General features: G+C 41.5%; 1 pseudogene; it reads left to right on the forward strand.

The window, feature by feature from the left end:
- Nucleotides 1-2,836: 2,836 nt before the first annotated feature.
- Nucleotides 2,837-3,787, forward strand: LOC112808145 (annexin A13 pseudogene; annotated as a pseudogene).
- The last annotated feature ends 5,039 nt before the right edge of the window (nt 3,788-8,826 follow it).

Genomic DNA, 8,826 nt, shown 5'->3' on the forward strand with positions numbered 1-8,826 from the left:
CATACTCAGAGTGCTGAGTGCATGGTGCTTTGAGGGATGGATAGCAATTGAATCCATAGAATGAGACATCTCACAGAATGGAACACATTCGCTTTTCAGATCTGGAGGACTTATATAGTTACTTCCACAGACATTGGCAGGGGCAATTTAGGTTCTTTCAATTATTAGAGTGATTCTGGTGCAGAACAGGTAGCCACTTGAGTGGGTAGAGAACCAATTGCGTGTCCTCTCTTGCTCTTGGGCTCTGGAGTGGTAAATCCAAATACCTTTAAGAATGACAGGACCTCTGGGACACCTGGGTGGCTCAGTTGGTTGAGTGTCAGACTCTTAGTTTCTGCTCAGGCCATGATCTAAGGGTCCTGGGATGGAGCCCTGGGTCAGACTGCACTCAGCAGGCAGTCTGCTTGAGATTCTCCCTCTCCTTCTCCCTCTGCCCCTCCCCCTGTTCATGCTAGTGCGTGTGCGTGCGCGCGCTCTCTCTCTCTCAAATAAATAAATAAAATCTAAAAAAGAAAAAAAATGATGACAGGACCTCATTCCCAATCTCCTCAGAGGATGCATGCCTAATACCTATTTCTTATAAGAGAAGGGGGAACAGAGGCAGAGCTGACAGCCAGCTGGGAAGATACATCACCTACAAGTCTTTACTTAGGCACAGGTTCGTTAGGTACAGGCCTCTACACCTTGAGGAACTTGCCCCATGAGAGCCCAAGTCCCATTCCTACACCTGAGAGCCAAGGCCTGGAGGGGACCGGGTGGTGGCAGGACTCTCAGCCTACGGGGAGGGAGTATAGGCAGTAATGAGTCCCCCTTGTCTCTGGGCTGGGTAAGGACAGACCCAAATGAGCACTTGTATCTCCAGTACTTTGCCTGGGGAAGCCTAAAACTTATCTCTTCCCCAGTGATAACATATCTGGGAACCAAGCCCTAGATCCCAATATCAAACCATCTCTTCCCATAACTTCAAATATTACCTAGATGCTCATGATTCCAAAACCTTTATCTTCCATTTGTTCTCTGTATTTAAGAGACTAGGGTTTTTTTTGTTTCTTTTGTTTGTTCATTTGTTTTGTTTCTCGTTTTCCACATAAGTGAAATCATATGGTATCTGTCTTTCTCTGTCTGAGCAGCAATAAACCCTCTATGTCCAACCATGTTGTAGCAAATGCAAAATCTCATTCTTTTTTATGGCTGAGAATATTCCATACTGTACATGTATACCACATCTTCTTTATCCATGCATCTACTGATGGACACTTGGGTTGATCCATATCTTGGCTATTGTAAGTAATGCTTCAATAAACATAGGTTTACATATATCTTTTCAGTTTAGTGTTTTTGTTTTCCTTGGGTAAGTACCCAGTAGTGGAATTACTGTATCACATGCTATTTCTATTTTTAATTTTTTGAGGAACCTCCATACTGTTTTCTGCAGTGGCTGTACCACGCATTGCATTCCCACCAACAGGGCACATCCTTGCCAACATTTGTTATTTCTTGTCTTTTTGATTCCTGCCATCCTGACAGATGTATGGTGATACCATTATGTCGTACACCGGAAATTAATATAACACAGTATATTAATTGTACTTCACAAAAACAACATCATCAACAACAACCAAAACCTTTATCTTCATTACAGATCCATCTCCAGTGTTCTAAACCAGGGGTCAGCAAACTTTTTCATAAAAGGTCACATAAATTCTTTATCACACAGTCATTTCTTTCTCTTTTTTTTTTAACATAAAAATATAAAAGGCATTCTTAAACTGGCTCCGGGCTGTTTGGCCCTCAGGCCACACTTTGCTCACTGCTGCTCGGGACCGCTCTCTACTCCATGCCTTACCCTTCCCCCCTACCCCTAGCTCTCTTACTTCTGCCACCTGACGTACCTTTCATTTTCCTCAATAGCAGCAAATCTTCAATTCTGAGAAAAACAGGATGTTTAGGGATGCCGTATATCATGCATAGGCACGCTAAATAAAACTGGGTGGTTTTATTAGTTTATTAGTTATCTATTGCTCTGAAGCAAACTACCCAAAAGTTTGTGACTTAAGAACAAACATTCATCATTATCAACCCTGTGGGTCAGGGATGGGTCATTGGCTGGGTAGTTCTGGCTCAGAGTCTCCCAGGAGACGCTGTCAAAATACTGAGCAGCTGGACAGATCCTAAAATTTATGTGAAAATGCAAAACATCTAGACTAGACAAAACAATTTGAAAAAAAAAAAAAGCAAGGTGTAGGAACTTCCTGTCCCAATTTCAAAGCATAGTATAAAGCTACAGTTATCAGGATCAGTGTGGTACCATGCCAGAAATAAGTACTGAGATTTATAGTCAATTGATCCTTAACAAAGATGCAGGGCAATTCACTGAGGAAAAGGCAGGTTTATTCAGCAAATGATGTTAAGAAAATTGAACTCAGACCCTCACCTCACACAATACACAAACATTAACTCAAAATAGATCATACACTTGAACTTAAGAGCTAAAACAACAAAACATTTAGAGGAAAATGTAGGAGAAAATCCTCAAGACCTCAAGTTAAGCAAAGATTTTTATAGATGTGACACTTAAAGTATGATTCTCAAACAGGGGAGAAGGATAAATTATACTTCATCAAAATGGCCCAAACTTTGGTCCTTCGAAAGACAATGAAAATGAAAAGTCAAGCAACAGCCTGAGGGAAAATATTTGCAAAGTACTCATCTGATAAAGGACTTAAGAATTTTAAAAGAGCATTAAGAATTTAAAAAGAACACTTAGAATTCAGTAAGACAACCCAATAATAAAATTAATTAAAAGATATGAACAGAATGAAATACAGAACAACTGTCTTAGAAAAACAAAAATGGGCAATCGTCATGCCAAAGTGAGAAGTCATCAGGGTTTTGATGTAGATCAGGATGCCAAAAAGCTGAACAAAGCCTGCAAAGGAATGGGAACTGATGAAGCAGCCATCATTGAGATGTTATCAAGCAGGACATTGGATGAGAGGCAACAAATCAAGCAAAAGTACAAGGCAATGTATGGCAAGGACCTGGAGGAGGTGTTCAAGAGTGAACTGAGTGGGAACTTTGAGAAGACAGCCTTGGCCCTCCTGGACCGCCCCAGCGAGTACGATGCCTGGCAGCTGCAGAAGGCCATGAAAGGTCTGGGCACAGATGAGGCAGTGCTCAACGAGGTCCCATGCACAAGAACCAATAAGGAGATTATTGCCATTAAGGCAGTCTACCAAAGGTTATTTGACAGGAGCCTTGAATCAGATGTCAAAGCTGATACCAGTGGAAACCTAAAAAAAATCCTGGTGTCCCTGCTACAGGCTAATTATGATGAAGGAGATCACTTGGACAAAGATCTAGCTGGTCAGGATGCCAAAGATCTCTATGATGCAGGGGAAGGCCGCTGAGGCACAGACAAGCTCGCCTTCAGTGAAGTCCTGGCAAGAGAAGCCGCAAGCAATTACGTGCCACCTTTCAAGCCTACCAAATCCTCATCGACAAAGCCACTGAAGAGGTCATTGAAGCAGAAACGTCAGGAGATCTGCAGAAGGCCTACTTAACTCTCATGAGGTGCACCTGGGACCAGGAAGGCTATCTCACTGACCGTCTATGAAGGGTGCAGGCACCGATGAGGAGAGACTCATTCACATCATCGTGACCAGGGCTGAGGTGGACCTTCAGGGGATAAAAGTTCTAAGAGAAGTATCAGAAGTCTCTCTCTGACATGGTTCACTCAGACACCTCTGGGGACTTCCAGAAGCTACTGGTGGCCCTCTTGCATTGAACCGAGCCAGAAGAGTAGGAGCCCAGGGAGGAGCCACCTTTGTTAAGAGCCCATTTTAAACCAGATTTGTAAATGTGACTCCAGCACATAAAGTACTGAAGAGTCCTGGCTTATTTTCTTGGCAGCTTGAATACTGTAGCTGGGCCAAGCTGTTTAGGTGAAGGGCAACAGCCTCAAAACACTTGGGCAGGTCACCCTGAACGCTGGCTTAGCAGGTACCTGAGCTGCCTTTTGGCTTTCCTTTAGCGTGCAGAACGGAATGCTTTCTGAACACAAATGAAATTAGCCATTGATGAAAGAAACTACACTTGTAATAAAACATTCAGAAGAATATGTATCACACAGAGGTGGGTAAAGACTGAATGGTTAAGGTACAGGGAAGACAAAATTAACCAGTTGATCAATTTTCCTTCTGTGGGGACACCTGGGTGGCTCAGTCAGTGAAGCGTCTGTCTTGGGCTCAGGTCATGATCTTGGGGTCCTGGGATCGAACCCCATGTCAGGCTCCCTGCTCAGCGGGGAGTCTGTTTCTCCCTCTCCCTCTTCGCCTCCCCACCCCCCGCTTGTGCACGCACACACGCACTCTCTCTCTCTCTCAAGTAAATAAAATCTTTTTAAAAAAAGATATGAACAGACATTTCACAAAAGAAGATACACAAATGGCCAATACGCACAGGAAAAGATGCTCAACATTAGTCATTAGAGAAATGCAAACTAAAGCCATGATAGGATGCCATTTCACACTCACTAAAATACGTGGAGGAACAGGAACACACATCTTGCTGGTGGCATTGTGAAATGTTACAGCCGCTGTGGAAAAGTTTGGCAGTTCTTCAAAAAGATAAACACAGAGTAATCATACTTAATTCCATAGCTAAGTGTATAACCAAGAGAACCGAAAACATACGTATGCACAAAGACTTGCATGTGAATATTCATAGCAGCTGTATTCATAACAGCCCCAAACTGGAAATGACCCAAACATCCACCAACTAATAAAACAAAATGTGATGCATCCATATAACAGAATGTTATTCAGCAAAGAAAAGGAACAAACTATGAATTCACGCTACAACATGGATGAACCTCAAAAACATGCTAAATGAAAAACCAGACACAAGGTACCACATATTAAGAGTCCATTTCTATGAAATGTCCAGAAAAGGCAAATTAATGGAGGCAGGAAGTAGATTAATAGTTGTCCAGAACTGGAAGTAGGAAGGAGGATTAATTGTAAATGATCATGAGGGATGTTATTGGGGAGATAAGAACGCTCCTAAATTTATAAATGTTGATGGTTACATCACTAAGTTACTAAAAACCAATGAACTATACACCTGAGCTGGTTCACTTTTCTGATATATAAACTATACTCCAGTGATGTTATGATTGGGCAAGGCTTCAGTCACTACAAAGCTTAAATGAAACTGGAGGGTTCACTTTCAAGGAGGCTTGCCTGCACAGCTGGCAAATTGGTGCTGGGTGTCAGTGACAGGTCTCAGTTCCTCCACACAAAAGCTTCTTCAAAAGGTTGCTTGAGCATTATTTACAATAACCAAGACATGGAAACAACCTAAGTGTCCATCGATGGATGAATGGATAAAGAAGTTGTGGTATATATACACAATGGGATATTATTCAGCCACAAAAAAATGAGGAAATTCTACCATTTCCAACAACTTGGATGGAACTTAAACATATTACACTAAGTGAAATAGATCAGACAAAAAGAAATGCTTTTTGTCTTTTTATGTGGAATCTCAAAACGTACAGAAAAAGAGATCAGAACTGTGGTTACCAGAAGTGGAGTGTAGGGGCAGGGGGGAATGGAGAAAGGTGGTCAAAAGGTGCAAACCTTGAATTCTGAGATAATTAAGTAGTAGGGATGTGATGTACAACATGATGACTATAACTAGCACTGCTATATATATATATAGGAAATTTAAGAGAGTAAATCCTAAGAGTTTTCATCACAAGAGGAAATTTTTTCTTTTCTCCCTTCTCTCCTTTTTATCGTATCTATAGGAGAAGACAGATGTTAGCTGAACCCACTGTAGTAACCACAATATATAAAAATTGAACCATCATGCCGTGTGCCTTAAATTTATACTGTGATCTATGTCAATTATTTTTCAAGAAATTAATAAATATTATAATAGCTCTTTGTAGCCTTTTACCAAAAGCAGCAAAGAGAATCCAGGCAGCACCTTCAACAGCGGCCTCTAACCTCCTTAGCTGGATCCCCCAGTTCATAAATTATGTTCCCTACTTTTCACATTAACACAAGTGACAGTGTTGCTAAACCTTCGGCCACTAAAGAACATGCATCCCTTTCCTCCAGCCTCCAATAGCATTTCTTCATTTTTCTTTCCCTTCCTCCAGCCAGCACCCTTGAGGACCATCGGGCTTCTGTTAACAGTCTCTTCAGAGCTCATAAGGCTTTCCCCCAAACACTTTGTAAGTTCCTTCCGGCTTCCATTTGCCACTCTGATGTTTTAGCTCTTTGTTTTGGTAACACCCTATTTCCAAGTATCAGTTCTGTTTTGGTTATCTACAACTGCATAACAAATTACTCAAAAACTTGGTGGGTGGGAACAATCAAGAAACTTTCTCTCAAAATTCTGGTGGCCAGGAATCTGCAAACGGCTTAACTGGTTAGTTCTGACTCAGGAGCTCTCATGAGGTTGTGGTCATGATGTCAGCAGGGGCTGAGCCATCTAAAGGCTTGACTGAACTGAAGAATCCATTTCCAAAGGGACTCATTCATTGAGTAGCACGTTGGTGATGGCTCAGTTCCTCCCTGCACAGGCCTCTCCCTAGGACTGCCCCTATGACCAAGTATCTGGCTCTCCCAGGAGTGAGTTAAGGTACAGACAAAGCCAGGCAGAAGCTATCCTTTTTTATGACCTATCTTCAGGAGTTACAGAGCATCACTTCTGCCAAATTGTATTCATTAGATAGGTGTCTGGAGATCACCTTTAAAGGGAGAAATGCCAAATTTATAGACATATAGTAAAACCATGATGGTGGTCAAACTAAGAAATACAGAGTTCTCAAAAATAAGACCCAGTGAGACTAATTTTCTTGACTGACACAAACTTACACTGAGGGCATTTGCCAAAATTACATCCCACTGTATTCTGATCGATGACAGCATTGCTGAAATGAACATAGAGCCTCTTCCCAACCCCCAGGCAAGGGACTACGGTAAAAAAAGACAACCATCTTTTTTTGTGTGTTACTTAAAAGCAACTCTCTTTGTTCTAGACTTTTATTTTGTGGTCTCAGCTGCAGAAATTAATAATGAAAACTAAATGTTTTTAAAGTGAGTAAGCTCAGTGCTCATGGTCACTGTTAAAGAGGTTTAAGACAAACTAGATTATTTATTCACTTGTGTACCTATTGTCTGTTTCCTGCTAGAATGTAAGCTTCACAAAGTCAGGCGTATTTGTTGAATCACAGTGAAGAGGACTGTGGTAAAGACTCAAGAATGCATGTCAAGTCCTCACAGTTGACCCTGGGCTTTGCCTACTAAATGTAAGATTGAGTTCACCTATAGCCAATACGAGTATCTGGCAGATTTGAACTTCTGCATGGACTCTTATCAGGAGTAAAATTTTGAAAACTTTTGAATAAAGTTAATTATAAGATTTGGGGAAAAAATAAAAAACAAAGTGAATAAACTAGAACAGGGTCCATGGGCCACATTCTGAGGGCCAGAAGGCTCTATACTATCCACTCCTTCCCCACTCCACCATTCTCTGCCCCCAGGATCCCACACAAACCTTTCCCCCCTGAATTAATTCATAAAAATAGACCTCTTGAGAAAGCCTGTCCCACCAAGTCATCTATATGCCTGAACATTTCTGCATAGAATTAGTTAATATAAATTGAGTGCGTACTAAATACTGGATACTTCACATGTATTACCTCATTTTATTGCTCAACAACCCTAGTTATTAACAATCTCATTTCATGGGAGGACTGAGGCTCAGGTATTAAATAATTTGCCAAGGTCACATGGCTAGGAAGTACCACAACTGGATCTTGAATCTCAGAAGTCTGCCTAAAGATTCATGCACTGATGTTTCTGCACTAATCTGAATACCAATGGAGGAACACAGTTTATGCTAAAATTGAATCCCTGTGACTGGGGCAAGGATAGAGTGATCCTGGTTTGGGCAGTTGTTCATCTACCATGTTGAAGAATACAACCAACTTATTAACCAGGAGAAGAGGGACGCCTGGGTGGCTCAGTGGTTAAGCATCTGCCTTCAGCTCAGGTCATGATCCCAGGGTCCTGGGATCGAGTCCTGCATTGGGCTTCTTGCTCAGCGGGGAGCCTGCTTCTCCCCCTGTCTGCCGCTCCCCGTGCTTGTGCTCACTCACTCTTTTTTTCTCTCTCTCTCTCTCCCTGACAAATAAATAAATAAAATCTTTAAAAAAATAAATAAATAACCAGGAGAAGGGAGCCAATGTGTAGTTGTCATGACCTAATGACCTTATTGTAAGCACCATGAGACTCCCAAGGAAACTATTTGATTTTTGGGGACATGGGAAAAATGGAGACGTGACCAACTTGACAAAATAAGGGAGGGTTAAGAATGGACTTTACTTTTTTAAGATTTTATTTATTTATTTGAGAGAGAGAAAGAGGAGGAGCAGAGGGAGAGAATCTCAAGCAGACTCCCCACTGAGCATGGAGCCTGACGATGCAGGGGCTCAATCTCAGGACCATGAGATCATGACCTGAAGCAAAACCAAGAGTCAGACACTCAAACGACTGAGCCACCCAGGTGACCCAAGAATGGACTTTAAAAAGGAAAATTTTTTTAGAAATTGAAAATTAGGGGAAAAAAAGAAAATTGAAAATCAGATAATAGTATATAACAAGAGTTGGCAAACTATGACATACATGCCAAGTACAGCCCACCATATGATTTTTGAAAATAAAATTTTATTGGAGCACAATAGTGCCCATTGCCTATAGCTGCTCTTATACTATTACACAGAGTTTACTAGCTGCATGGACGGCAAGT

This window comes from Callorhinus ursinus, unplaced genomic scaffold, assembly GCF_003265705.2.
Source record: "Callorhinus ursinus isolate GAN/ISIS: 27379988/994484 unplaced genomic scaffold, GSC_fseal_2.0 scaffold34, whole genome shotgun sequence".
NCBI lineage: Eukaryota > Metazoa > Chordata > Mammalia > Carnivora > Otariidae > Callorhinus > Callorhinus ursinus.